Raw genomic sequence first — 14,489 nt, 5'->3', positions numbered from 1 at the left:
AGGGCAGGCTGCGCGTTCTTGTGAGAGCGAGTGAGGTGATTCTCGTTTTCTTGTTGGCGGGAAACGAGCTCGTCGTTCACCTCCTCACAGAAGCGCTGAGCCCGCACTAGTCACACTGGGGGAGTCACTGGACCCTCATGAATCAGTACTGACGCATTGTGTGTCAGTCCTCCTTTATTTTACATCATTTTTTTTTTTTTTTATAGCAGCAGGTGCATTATATTATAGCCTTTTGGTGTGTAGATGCCATTTTTACTTATATTTTTTACTCTAAAACCGGCATTTTTTTGTGCTTTATACCTTATATGCTTTTTATGCAGTTTTGGTACCAAAACAACGACCCAAATTTGGGCTATGGTCACATCTCGGTTTTTTTTGCCATATAGTGTCAGTATACGGCAACGTACCCAGTAAAATACGTTCTATAATGTGTGTACTTCTTTACCATACGTCTACTTCTTTTTTATATATTCGTTGCTGCGTCGCGTATACGTCGCCCATAGACAGCTGTGTAAACTTGTATGTCTTCACACAGTATATAAAAGTGTAGTCGACCGCTTAGTTGCTAAAGAAGAGTAAATGCATTATAAGCTCCTCCAGCTTCTTCCTGGCTGGTTTGGTGTCTTTTTTTAGTTAACAAAGTCTTTCCTTTATGACCTGTACTCTGTTTATACTCTGTTCCTGGCTTTGGCTTAAAAAAATCTGTCAGATAAATCCCTGTGTCTAAACACACCATAAGAAGCGCATTTGTGCGGAACAGCTTTTGTCTGATATTTATGTAGGCTTAGGGTGGTATAACACTGGACGATTTTTCGATAAACAATTTCAATCGCTATGACTAATGCTACGTTTACATGGATCGTTTAATTGATTGTTTAACGATTTTAAAGAAACAATTTGGTTTTTATAATTAGCGTTTACACGAATAAATCGTTAGAATAATCACTAGAAAAATCGTTATTTCGATAGTTTCTAAGATCGCTTAAAGAGGACCTGTCACCCCCCGTGCCAGGGTGACAGGCTCCCTACCCCCAGCTAGATCCCCTTATACTGACCGAGTCTCGCTCCCGGAGCCGGTCCCGGGATGGAGATATCCGGGTCAGAAGATCGCGCTCGTGCTGTGGAGATAAGACTCATCTCTGCAGCCGCGCACACCTCCATTTATTCATGTGCTCTAGAGGTGAAAACTTAAAGTAGCAGTCCAGTTCTGTTTTTTAAATTTTTTTTTTATATATATACAGTATATATTTTCTTCCCCCTGCTGAAGGTAGAAACATATACTCGCCAATGATGATGGTGTCCCGGTACGGCTTCGTTCCAGTTCTACGCCGCCATTCTGATCCCTCTGGCAGTGACGTCACAGCCCTTCTCACCCTCTTCTTTCTACAGGTCTATTAAAGGCCAGAAGTCAGGATCAGAAATGCATCTCTAGGAGAGCGCTCTTGTCAATATACATTGGAGCCCCTCACTTCTGGCCTCCTGAGCTGCAGAGCTGAAGCTGAAGAGGTCGTGTGGGTGCCAGTGGGATCTGTGTGGCGCGGTAGGACCGGAACGAAGCCGCACTTCGAGACGATCATCATTGGTAATACATGTGCCAACCAGCAGCGGGTAAAGAATAAAAAATATCTGGACTGCTTCTTCAACCTTTTATTTATTTATTTATTTATTTGTTATATTATGTTGCTTAGAATGGAGTATATGTTACTGGTTGTCTTAGGAAGGAAAGTATGCATATAGAAACATAGGAGATAGACGGCAGAAAAGGATAGATATACGGTGGTATCTTGGTTTAAGAGTAACTTGGATTAAGAGCGTTTTGGTTTAAGAGCTCACAGTTTTTCAAAATTGGGACTTGGTTTAAGAGCATTGCTTTTGGTTTAAGAGCTCCCTGTGCTGGGGGGAGGGGCATGTTCTGCATAGCGGGGTCTACAGCCCTGTACTCCGACCCAGGAAGTCTCCCTCACCTTCCAAATCATAGCAGATCCACTTCAGGCTGGGGCTTACATCAGGGGACAGGACTGTGGAGGTAATCTTTCCATAGCTGTAACCCCTCTCTCCCCGGACAGAGAGTGCTGCATGTATGTGCCCCCATCTGTCCTGCTCATTCCTCCCTGCAGTCTCTGTCAGCCCTTGTGTTTCCCATCCTCTCCATTATGGGGATCTGCGGCTCCATCCTGTATCTACAAACTGCTGCTGTTTTTCAGGGTTGTGCACTTACTATACATTATACACCACATGCTGATTGCTATACTGAACAGTAACTTATAATATCACATATCCAGCTGTTTCTAAATGTTTGTTTCATTTATTTTATATGTTATTCAGAATAAAAAAATCCTTATTTTTGGGGTGTGGAACCAATTTTCTGCATTTCTTTGATTTCATTAGATATTTAGCAATATTTTTAATTAATTCTTACATAGTACCAGGATTTTTAGTAGGGAAATATATATTTTAGTTAAATAAAATAGTCACAGTCAATAGTAGGTATAGGGGGTCGGCATTATACAACACATAGATTAGCCCATTATGGCAAAAAAAAAGTGCTCTGTATGTAATAATCGCTACAGATGGTGCATAACTCCAGTAGAAACAAAGTGTCTATTGTCCATAAACGTAAAAGAAGTAGTTCTGGGTGCACTCACCGGTCAGTAGCAAAAGTATTTCTTTATTCAGGACTTGTGTATAAAAGCATGGTTCCTGCAGGCGGAGGACACCTCCATGCTCAGTGGAGGGTGTTTGGCGTCCTCCGCCAGCAGGAACCATGCTTTTATACACAAGTCCTGAATAAAGAAATACTTTTGCTACTGACCGTTGAGTGCACCCAGAACTTCTTCTTTTACGTTAAATAAAATAGTAAAACTTAAGTAGCCTTATTCCCCTTGTTCTAGAGTAAGGGCCCTATTACATGGGATGATTATCGTGCAAATAATCGTTATATCGTTCAAATTTAAATTATCGTTCGAACGATAATCGTTCTGTGTAATTGCAGGCAATTCGTGTGTTGTTGATCTGAACCTAAAATTATTGTTAATCGTTCGCTGTAATTCCACATTCGTCCGCTCAAGTTCCGCATTTGTTCACTTATTGCTCAGTGTAATTGCACATTGTTCATTGTTTTGCTGGGATCAGATGGAGTAAACGATCATAGTAACGATCGCAATAACGATCATAACTAACGACTATCGCTCTGTGTAATGCTGTGTTTACACGTAACGATTATCGTGCGAATTTGCGCGATAACGATCGAAGTTGAGCAATAACCGTACGTGTTAACGCAGCGAACGATCAAATGAAGAACGAGAAATCGTCCATTTTGATCTTACAACATGTTCTAAAATCGTCGTTTGCAAAAAATTTGCAGATCGTTCCGTGTAATCAGTAGTTCGCCAATGTAACCAAATGTGTGAGATAGGCTTAAGCGATCGCAAAACGATCGCAAAATGAATTTTCCGTACGATGTATCGTACCGTCTAAACGCTGATCGTTTTGGAAAAAAATTGTTACTCCAACATCGTTAATCGTACGATCGGGCCAATTATCGTTTTGTGTAAACGCAGCATAATATGGTGAACGATTTCAGGTTAAGGGTCCATTTACACAAAGATTATCTGACAGATTATCTGCCAAAGATTTGAAGTCAAAGCCAGAAACAGACTATAAACAGAGATCAGACCATAAAGGAAAGCCTGAGATTTCTCTTTTCAAATCCATTCCTGGCTTTGGCTTAAAATTTTTGGCAGATAATCTGTCAGATAATCTTTCTGTGTAAATGGACCCTAATGATAAACAATCTCATTAGTCGTTAATAGTTAACCCCTTCGTGCTGCAGCTAGTTTGGGCCTTAATGACCAGGCTAATTTTTCAAAATCTGACCTGTCTCACTTTATGCTCTTATAGCTCAGTGAGGCTTTAACGTATGCTAGCGATTCTGAGATTGTTTTTTCGTCACATATGGCACTTTATGTTAGTGGCAAAATTTGGTCACTACTTTGTGTGTTTTTTGTGAAAAACATCAAAATATGAAAAATTAAAAAAATTAGCATTTTATGAACTTTGAAATTCTCTGCTTCTAAAAAAAGAACGTCGTAGCACATAAATTAGTTGCTAAGTCACATTACCAATATGTCCTCTTTATTCTGGCATAATTTGGTAAACATATTTTACTTTTTTAGGGTGTTACGGGGCTTAGAAATTTATCAGCAAATTATCACATTTTCGTGAAAGTTTAGGGACCAGTTCTTTTTTTAAATGGATTTAGAAGTCTGGTATCCTGAAAACCCCCATAAGTGACCCCATTTTGGAAACTACACACCTTAAAGAATTAATCTAGGGGTATAATGAGCATTTTAACCCTACAGGGGCTGGAGGAAAGTATTCACAATTAGGCAGTAAAAAAATGGAAAATTAAAATTTTCCAATAATATATACGTTTAGATTAAAGTTTCTCATTTTCAAAAGGAACATGAGAGAAAAAGCACCCCAAAATTTGTAATGCAGGTTCTCCTGAGTACAACGGTACCCCATATGTGGGCGTAAACCACTGTATGGGCACACAGCCGGGCTCAGAAGGGAAGGAGCGCCAATTAGCTTTTCCAATGCAAATTTTGCTGAAGAAGTTTCAGAGCGCCAGGTGCGTTTGCAGAGCCCCTGTAGTGTCAGCAGAGAGAAAAACCCCCATAAGTCACCCCATTTTGGAAAGTGCACCCCTCAAAGAATTCATCTTGGTGTGTGGTGACCATTTTGACCCCACAGGTATTACAGGAAAGTATTCAAAAGAAGACAGTAAAAATGAAAAACTCGAATTCTTCCAAAAATATGTTCGTTTAGTTTGAAATTTCTCAATTTCACGAGGAACAAGAGGAAAAAAAGTACCCCAAAATTTGTAACGCAGGTTCTCCTGAGTACAATGGTACCTCATATGTGGGCATAAACCACTGTATGGGCACACAGGAGGGCTCAGAAGGGAAGGAGCGCCAATTAGCTTTTTCAATGCAGATTTTGCTGAAGAAGTTTCCGAGCGCCAGGTGCGTTTGCAGAGCCCCTGTAGTGCCAGCGGAGTAAAATCTCCCAATAAGTCACTCCATTTTGGAAAGTGCACCCCTCAAAGAATTCATTTTGGGGTGTGGTGAGCATTTTTACCCCACAGGTATTAGAGGAAAGTATTCAAAAGTAGACAGTAAAAATGAAAAACTCGAATTTTTCCAATAATATGTTCCTTTAGTTTGAAATTTCTCAATTTCACGAGGAACAGGAGAGAAATGTCACCCCAATATATGTAAAGAAGGTTCTCCTGAGTAGAACGGTACCCCATATGTGGGCATAAACCACTGCATGGGCACACAGCCGGGCTCAGAAGGGAAGGAGCGCCAATTAGCATTTTCAGTGCAGATTTTTCTGAAGAAATTTCTGAGCGCCAGGTGCGTTTGTAGTGCCCCTGTAGTGTCAGCAGAATAGATTCCCCCCAAAAGTCACCCCATTTTGGAAAGTGCACCACTCAAAGAATTCATCTTGGTGTGTGGTGACCATTTTTACCCCACAGGTATTAGAGGAAAGTATTCAAAATTGGCCAGTAAAATGAAAAACTCGAATTTTTCCAATAATATGTTGGTTTAGTTTGAAATTTCTCAATTTGACGAGGAACAGGAGAGAAAACGTACCCAAAAATCTGTAACGCAGGTTCTCCTGAGTACAACGGTACCCCATATGTGGGCATAAACCACTGTATGGGCACACAGCAGGGCTCAGAAGGGAAGGAGCGCCAATTTACTGGAGCAAAACCGCAGCTAGTAATGGTTATTAGAATAGCGCAGTTACTAAAATAAAATAAAAAAAATGAGATTACAGGTAATGTGGGGTGGTTACGGGCAACCTGAGGTGGTTACAGGTAATCTGGGGTGGTTACGGACAACATGGGGTGGTCACGGGCAACGTGGGGTGGTTACAGGCAACGTGTGGTGGTTATGGGCAACCTGCTGTGGTTACGGCAACGTGGGGTGGTTACAGGCAACGTGGGCTGGTTACGGGCAACGTGGGCTGGTTACGGGCAACCTGCTGTGCTTACAGACAATCTGGGGTGGATACGGGCAACGTGGGGTGGTTACGGGCAACCTGCAGTGCTTACAGACAATCTGGGGTGGTTTCGGGCAACGTGGGGTGGTTAGGGGCAATGTGGGGTGGTTACGGATAAACTGGGGTGGGTACCTTTAATCTGGCATGGGCACCGCAATCTGGAGGGGGTCATTGGCAATTTGGGATGGTCAGAGGCGCCGTGGCGTGGTCAGAGGCGACGTATGGTGGTCAAAGGCAACGTGCGGTGGTTACGTGCAATCTGGGGGGTTACATGTAATCTGGCGTGATTACGGGGAACCTGGGTGGGTTATGTGCAACCTGGAAGGGTTACAGACAATCTGGGATTGTTACTGATAAACTGAAGTGCTTATAGGTAATCTGGGGTGGGTACATGTAATCTGGAGGGGGTCACTGGCAATTTGGGGTGGTTACGGGCAACGTGCGGTGGTTACGGGCAACATGCGGTTATTATGGGCAACGTGCAGTGGTTACGGGTAATCTGGGGGGGGGGGGGGGTTAGGGGTAATTTGGGAGTAAACTGCAATTATTACTATAATAAAAAGTGTGTTTTATTTTTTTGTATGTTTGTCACTTTTTGTACTTTACACATTCATTTTCACTGTATTACTATGATTACTGTGATATTTTCTATCACAGTAATCATAGTTCAGTGACAGAGACCAAATTGGTCTCTGTCACTTTAAATTTTCAGAGTTGGCTGGTTGTGGAGCGCATGCGCACTTCATAACCAGCCAGGACGTCGAAGAGGAAGGAGCTCCAGGATCAGGTAACGTATAAGGGGTAGGGGAGGTGACTGGGGGACGGGGGTGACAGGGGGGGTGGGGGGCCACTTGGGGGGGTGGGGGACATCACTTTTTATCCCCTGTCACCAATCATTCATGGTGACAGGGGATAAAAAGTGCCGGGAGCACATGGTACAAGCGATCAGCGGTATATAGTATATACCGCTGATCGCTTGTACCGGGACCCCACAGGGGGGTCCCGATGACTGCCCTATGCTCTCCGCCACCGTGGGGCTTTAATTCATTTTAACTTTTCCATCGCTGTGAACAGACATTAGTCGGTTCACAGCAATGGCGGTGGCCATCTTGGAAATGATGGCCGCCGGGGGAGGGGGGTTAGTGATAGCCCTACTAGGGGGGGCTGATCTGAGGTCTGGGGGACACTTATTTCATCTCCCCCCGCCGTAGATTCACGGCGGGGGGGAGATGAAAGACGGCGGCACCGGTAATCCCCTTTACCGACGGCCGCCGCTATAACGTGAATAGCGGCGATCGTCGGTTAGGGGGGGGGCCGGGACGGACCCCACACACTGCCCCAACCCCTCAGCTACCTCCGGTAGCTGGGGGGGGATGGGGTGGGGGCCGTCCCGACCCGCAGCCTTATGGTGCGTTTACACAGAAAGATTTATCTGACAGATTTTGGAAGCCAAAGCCAGGAATGGATTTGAAAAGAGGATAGATCCAAGTCTTTCCTTTATAACCTGATCCATGTTTATAGTCTGTTCCTGGTTTTGGCTTCAAAGATCTGTCAGATAAATCTGTCTGTGTAAACGCACCATTATTCTCTGCCATCGCCGTAAAAAGCTGATGGCAGCAGAATAAGGACCCTTAGTGAACGCCGCAAAAAGCCATATCGGCAGTCACTAAGGGGTTAAAAGTCGATTGGTCTAATAGGACCCTAATGGTACTTTTACACGGTGCGATAATTCGCACGATTAACGATTTTGAATGAACAACGTTTAGACGGAACGATACATCGTACGGAAAATTCGCTATGCGATCGTTTAAGCCTATCTCACACATAGGTGAAATCGCTGAAAGAATGTTTACACGGAACGATCTGCGAATTTTTTGCGATCAACGATGATTTGAGAACATGTTGAAAGATTCGTGTGATCGTTCGCTGCGTTTACACGTACGATTATCGTTCGAATTTGACCGTTATCGTGCAAAAACGAACGATCAATCGTCCCGTGTAAAAGGACCATAACATTCATCCAGCTACCACTAGGGAGGGCACACTACATAAGGAATTTTACTGCTCTCATTGTACTCAATCATAAATTCATTTGCATTGTGCTCCCCCTAGTGGTGACAGAAAGAAGTACAAGCTTTAACTTGATTTCCTGAACTCTTTAGAGGGGTTTTTTTCCCACTACTAGCGTTTCCATTTAAATCACTAGACCATATGCCTTTATTATATTTTGCCAGGTGAGAGGGCATTCATTCTGTGATTACAGACCAGAATAGAGGAACTCCATCATTATATGTCATTTTGATGCTGGGAGCCCTAAATCAGTTTAAATATCTGTGCTACTGTACTGATACAGCCGTGCAAACATTTAAACTGATTCAGAGCTTGAACTTTGTGCACGGTCTGTAGTCCTGGACGTGTGAATGCCCCCCTTAAAGGGGTTTTCTTTGCTTCAACACTGATGAAAAATGGAGGTTCTACAAAATTTGTATTGACCCCAGCTTCTCCCTCTCTCCCGTGATAATGCATCATCCTCTCAGGAAACTTGGCTGTATCTTGTCTCCTACACCTGAGTGATTTACCATCTCTGACTAGCCCCTGGGCAGCATGGTTGGTTAGTGTTTGGTACTGTGGCCTTGGAGCGCTGGGGCTCATGGGTTCAAATTCCACCACGGGCAATATTTGTTTGTATGTATGTTCTGTCTGTGTGGGTTTCTTCTCAAAATCTAGGTCGATCTAGATTGTGAGCCTATATAAAATGCTATCAAATCTTTATTGTGGTGCTCAGAGAACAAAAAAAGCAGCACTGACCAAATGTACCAATTTGCTTACAGTGTAATAATATCCCCTCCCTTCAGTGGTGGTGCCTGCCTCTAGTCCAGGTGGTGTTTTGAAAAATGGACCGCACCAACAGGATTTCCATGCCGGCATTGACCAGGTAGTGTAAAAAAACAAAAATTTAGTCAATTAAAAAAAATTAAGTAACACAATGAAACTACAATGTGTGAACACAGCCTATATGTTCTGCAACAGCTCTGGAAGGGGAGTAGGCAACGCTACTTGAAGAATGTAAATTTTTTTTATACCTCATGTTGGAGTACCCTTTTAGGCTGCGTTCACACACAGTATATTTCAGTCAGTATTTGATCAGTATTTTGCAACCTCAACCTTTGCAATATGAGGACCAAAATACTGACTGAAATATACTTTGTGTGAACCCAGTCTAAGGCTATGTGCAGACTATGTAAGAGACCAGCCGTTCCGTGACCCGGCCGGTACTGCAGGCCAGATGATCTTTGCAGCCGCAGAGTTCTGAAGCGGGCGCATCAGTGAGCGCCCGCATCAGAACTACCCACAGCACACTTTGGACGTCGCTCGCTCCATAGTGTGCACTGACAGGGTTTTCTACAGTCACTATTCAATGAATAGCGGTCGCAGAAAACTGACATGCTAGGGATCCCGTCCGGAGCGTATACTATGTGTATACGCTCCGTCCGGGATCCCATACATGGCAAGGTAATGTATATTTTCATAATAATTACGGCCGTGGTTTTACGATAATATACGTTGTGTGAACATAGCCTTAGGTTGGTTCACACGTACAGGATCCACAGCATATTTGATGCTGCAGATATCAATGTACCTACAATGTGCTGCGGATCCTGTATGTGTGAAGGCACCCGTAATGTTATTTGGAGGTGGAGTGTGATTGGCTGCAAACTTAAAACATTAGCATGGTGCTCTCTGAACATGTCTTATCAGGTGTCTCTCTTTGAAGATCTTCACAGTTGGGAGGCATGTAAAATATGGCTAGTGTTGAAAAATGTTTAACTTCATTACCTAGCACACATCACTCATCACTTGCACATATAGATGTTACATACAGAACTTTAATCTTTGTTGGGTGCTGTTTTCATGCAATTTGTTGTGATACAACTTCAATACAATCTTATGTCCTCCAGTAAGTAAAGATAAAAAAAAGAGTACCTAAATCTGCTTTTTTACATTGGTGTTTATGGGTGAGAGACCAATTCCATTATAGGCATCTGTCACAGCCTTATTAAACTATACATTAGTTTAAAGCGTGAGAGACTATAGGTTGTGAATAGATAACAGATGGCATCTGTTAAGGCATTCGTCATACAGCATATACCGTATTTTCCGGCATATAAGGCGACTGGGCGTATAAGACGACCCCTGACTTTCAATCAGATTGTCAGGGATTCGCCTTATTCGCCGGAAAATTTTAACCCCTGCCTGACCACAGCGCTGCTACGGTCAGGCAGGGGTTAACTGCAGCTAAATGAATAAAGTAACAAACAGTTAACTCACCTGGGCCTGTTCCCGGCCCCTGCTCGTCTTCTTCTCCGGTGCCGTTCCCTGGCGCAGGCAGTGTGACGTACGCTGGCTGCGCTGGGGATGCCCAAAGCCCTCCCGAGCAGCCAAGCGTCTAATCGGAGACGCTCGGCTGCTCGGGAAAGCTTCGGAAGAATGACAGAGGCATCGGGAGGCTCCGGAAGTACCCGAAGCCTCTGTCATTCTTCAGAAGCTCTCCCGAGCAGCCGAGCGTCTCCGATAGATCTGCTGTAAAACAAAGCTGAACTTCAGGTTCAGTCTCCTGAAGGCAGATTTTCTGACTTGTGTTGGTTGAAAAAAAAAAAACCTGGACTAAACACAGGTATTCTGGCAATTTGGAAATAAAATAAAGTATTTAAAAAATAAAAAACACACAGCAATTCTGGCCAGTACAGAGAGTCACGGCGTAATATGTCCATCAGTCACATGCAGGGCCGTATTACCAGCTGCTGCTGCCCTAGGCATTCACCAACTAGCATCATGATTTTTTTTCCTGAATATCATATTTATATCTGATCAGTCTTAGGCCGCGTTCCCACATTTACTGTACATCACCACATGAAGCCAAAACCAGACCCTCATGCGGTAACCAATAGGTGTATGGCCATTGGCCAATAATCTATAATAACGCCATACTGTGACTGGATAATACCGCTACACCAGACCTGACCAATACCACCATGCCCCCCTCCCTCGAAAAGACACTAGATTTACTGGCAAGTCTGAACGAGAGGGGGGAGGCTAAAAGAATTTAAAAAAAAGTTGTTTCCTTCCCCCTGCTCCCTGGTGCTGCCCCCATGCAAGGTGCTGCCCTAGACACCGGACCACGGATGCCTAGTGGTAAATACGGCCCTGGTCACATGACTGCCTTCTCTCTGAGCGCTCAGATGGCCTGGAATACACTGGACTGACTGTTTCCTGTTTTTTGAAAAAAAAAAGGCAAAACAGAAAGTGCCGTGCTTTCCATGATAACTAAAAAAAAATAATGAATGTAAATTGCAAACTTGGTTTATATCACATCTACTGCTGATTTAGATTTTTATATTTTTAAAGTTATAAGGACAGTGACACTTGCATGCTCGAGTCCGATTGTGTCACATTTGGACACCCCTGACTAAAGAAGTTGGATGCAGCTGTAGGGAGTCCTGGAAAATATGGATATAGCCTTAAGGCCCTATTCCACGGACCGAATATCGGCCGCTACGAACGATAATCGTCCCGTGGAATAGAGTGCAACGATCAGCCGACATCGTTCATGTCGTTTGATCGTTGCAGTCACTTGTTTTTCAACATGTTGAAAAACAAGCGACTGATATAGCAGCGATCTGCTGCCGTCGCTCCGTTGAATAGGAGCATCGGCAGCAGACGCTGCTGTATCCTATGGACTGCCCGGACGATCAGCGATCACCCGGGCAGCCCCCCCCCCCCCAGCCTGACACCAGCTGATTTACATTTTATTCTCTGGAGTACCCCTTTAAGGGCCCTATTCCACAGTAACGATAATCGGTCGGATCAGCCCCATTTGGCCCGATTCGGCCGATTATCGTTCGGTGAAATAGAGAGAACGATCAGCCGATGATCGTGTCATTGGCTGATCGTTCACTTAGGGCCAGACCTAAAATCATCGTTCCCCCCCCCCCGCGCGCATCGCTATGGTTGAATAGCGGTGCGCGGCGGGCGACCGACGATTTGACAAGCAGCAGCAGCATACATTACCTGTCCAGGCTTCTTCTCCGCGCTGTCTTCATCCCCGGGTCCCGCACGCTCTGTCTTCAGAATCGCCGCGGCCTGTGATTGGCTGAGTGTGGCCTGTCAGCTGACCGGCCATTCTGAAGATAGAGCGCGCGGGACCCGGGGATGAAGACAGCGCGGAGAAGAAGCCTGGACAGGTAATGTATGATGCTGCAAGGACATCGGTAACGATGTCCTTGCAGCTCTCGCTCAACGATCATCGGGCCGTGGAATAGGCCCAGTAAACGAGCTGCGATCTAGCAGATCGCCGCTCGTTTACATCGTTGATTGGGCCCTCCTCGGCCCGTGGAATAGGACCCTAAGGCAATGTTATTTCCAGTTTTACATCTATTCTTATTTGCCTTTAACATGAAGTTATATTTATTCATGTTCTATTGTCATACTTGCTATTCAAGCTTATTTACTTCTGTAATGCATACATAGCCCCTGAGGCTGCTGCTTTTTGTGCTCATTCTATAATGATTGTTTATATTGTGAAGTGAATTAATAAAGGTATAACCTTTCATGTTGACTTGCTTTGCTCTGTGTGCCTTTTTAGTAGGATTCATTGCTTGACTTACAAATACTAAGGCAAAATAAGGACATCATACTGCCTTGTGAAAGTGGCCTTAAAAACGACATCCATTATGTTGTTTTCCTTGTGTTTTTCTCACTGCTCCAGTGAGCATTTGCATTATAAGTGCACAGAGGAGCGGCAGCGATTTTCCGGCAGCAGGACTGGCGTCGGAAGTGGAATCGGCAGGAGGGGGTAAGTATGGGGGACTATATCCAGGGGTCGGGTGGGTTCAGCTTGCTCTTCCAGGATGACAGGTTCCCTTTAGATCAGTTTCATGATTTTGACGCTCCGAATTGCGGTTCACTGCAGTCCCAGGTTACTGCTGTTCCACTCAACCAATCAGTGGCTGCGGTGGGACAGCGCACCGATTGACTAAGGCCAGGGGGCCAGAGATGCAAGCTGGAGTGTGGCCAGGTATTGTATTAACCTGGCAGCTGATAGGCTAAATGGGCAGGGGGCTACATTCTCGCAGCGGAATGAAAATCCACTCCGAGAATTTAGATTCATAGGAAACGGCAGGACAGAGTATCACAGCAGATTTCTCTACGGAACTCACAGTGTGAAATCCGCTGCAATGCGGTATGTGTAAAACTGGCCTTAAGGTAGTTTCCTGTTCTTCACTAATGTGCCAAAACAAGGCATACAATTTATCAGTCAGATACCTAGGTTGCACTCCCCAGAATAGTCCTTAATTCACTTCTGTGTAGCTGCTAGCAAGATGGGCTTGGAGTTATATCGGGAATGGATCTGGGTAGATAGTGGGCAGGTTACATCAGATCCAGACACAATACCATTAGGCAGGGTCAAAGGGTCAGGCCAATGTCAGTGCATGAAATATCCAAGATCAAGCAGAATGAGGCAAGTCAGGTCAATAGGGATGGGGAAAAGCAAGCTGATCGCTGGGGGTCTGAATACTAGGACCCTAATCTCTCCACAATGAATTGCTCCACTCATTATCGATGGAGGGGATCTATGGCACCCCCATGGGGATAAGAAGCTGAGATGGGAATACACCTTTGAAAGGGTACTCAGGAAACTAACATTATATATATATATATATATATATATATATATATATATATATATATATGTTTTTCCTGCATAGTGTGAGTAGTGGTATGTGGGGTGTGTGGATACCTCCTTTTAACTTACACTCCACCCATCTCCTGTGGGTGTTTTAAACAAAGATTAGTTGAATCCTACATGCCCAGTTTGTAGGCTTAATGTGAGCCCAAGAGAGGCCAGTGTCAGGGTAGGAACCATCTCTCTGAGGTCACCTTAACATGGTCAGATGGTACACTCTATTTGATCCAATGGTTTGCTAAGAATCTCATTTAAAAAAACAAAACTTTAGAGCAGTTATTTATCATGTATGACGGCAGGGAGTATAGATGGTAAATCCTAACTCTTGCAGGTTGCTGTTTGCTCTTTCTTGTTTTTGTCTGTATATTGGTCACAGCGAATAGTGTGAATAGTGGTATTGGTGTAATATGGTAAGTAAGTAAGTATGGTGTAAGTGGTATTTTTGTAATAACCATGGTACCATGCTGGATTTAATTACGTAATGTAATTACTGTACAAAATTATTTTTAAAAAAGCGTAAATTACAATGACTTTTTTGCATTGGCTTCAAATGTTTTCCCAGTTGTTTTTGCATCAGAGCTTTGAGAGCATTAGTTATAATAACAACTATATTCACTACTGCTATGGTAACTCATCTAATGTCATAGTTGTTTGACGACCATTAGAATGCTAC

The 14,489-nt window shown here is 44.0% G+C and overlaps 1 long non-coding RNA gene across 3 annotated transcripts in view; it reads left to right on the top strand.

Moving 5' to 3' along the window:
- The first annotated feature begins 26 nt into the window (after positions 1–26).
- LOC138790008 (uncharacterized) overlaps positions 27–14,489 on the top strand; it is a 29,293-nt gene continuing 14,830 nt past the window's right edge. The window contains exons 1-2 of one of the 3 annotated variants that reach the window (XR_011362829.1): positions 27–162; positions 8,904–9,007. This is a non-coding gene — a long non-coding RNA (uncharacterized lncRNA). Of the gene's footprint in view, positions 236–8,903; positions 9,008–14,489 lie in introns of all 3 variants that reach the window. The other 2 variants (XR_011362828.1, XR_011362827.1) reach the window with 2 other exon arrangements.

The sequence above is a fragment of the Dendropsophus ebraccatus genome, chromosome 4 (assembly GCF_027789765.1).
Source record: "Dendropsophus ebraccatus isolate aDenEbr1 chromosome 4, aDenEbr1.pat, whole genome shotgun sequence".
NCBI classification, from domain to species: Eukaryota; Metazoa; Chordata; class Amphibia; order Anura; family Hylidae; genus Dendropsophus; species Dendropsophus ebraccatus.
This window is presented reverse-complemented; position numbering and strand designations above follow the sequence as displayed.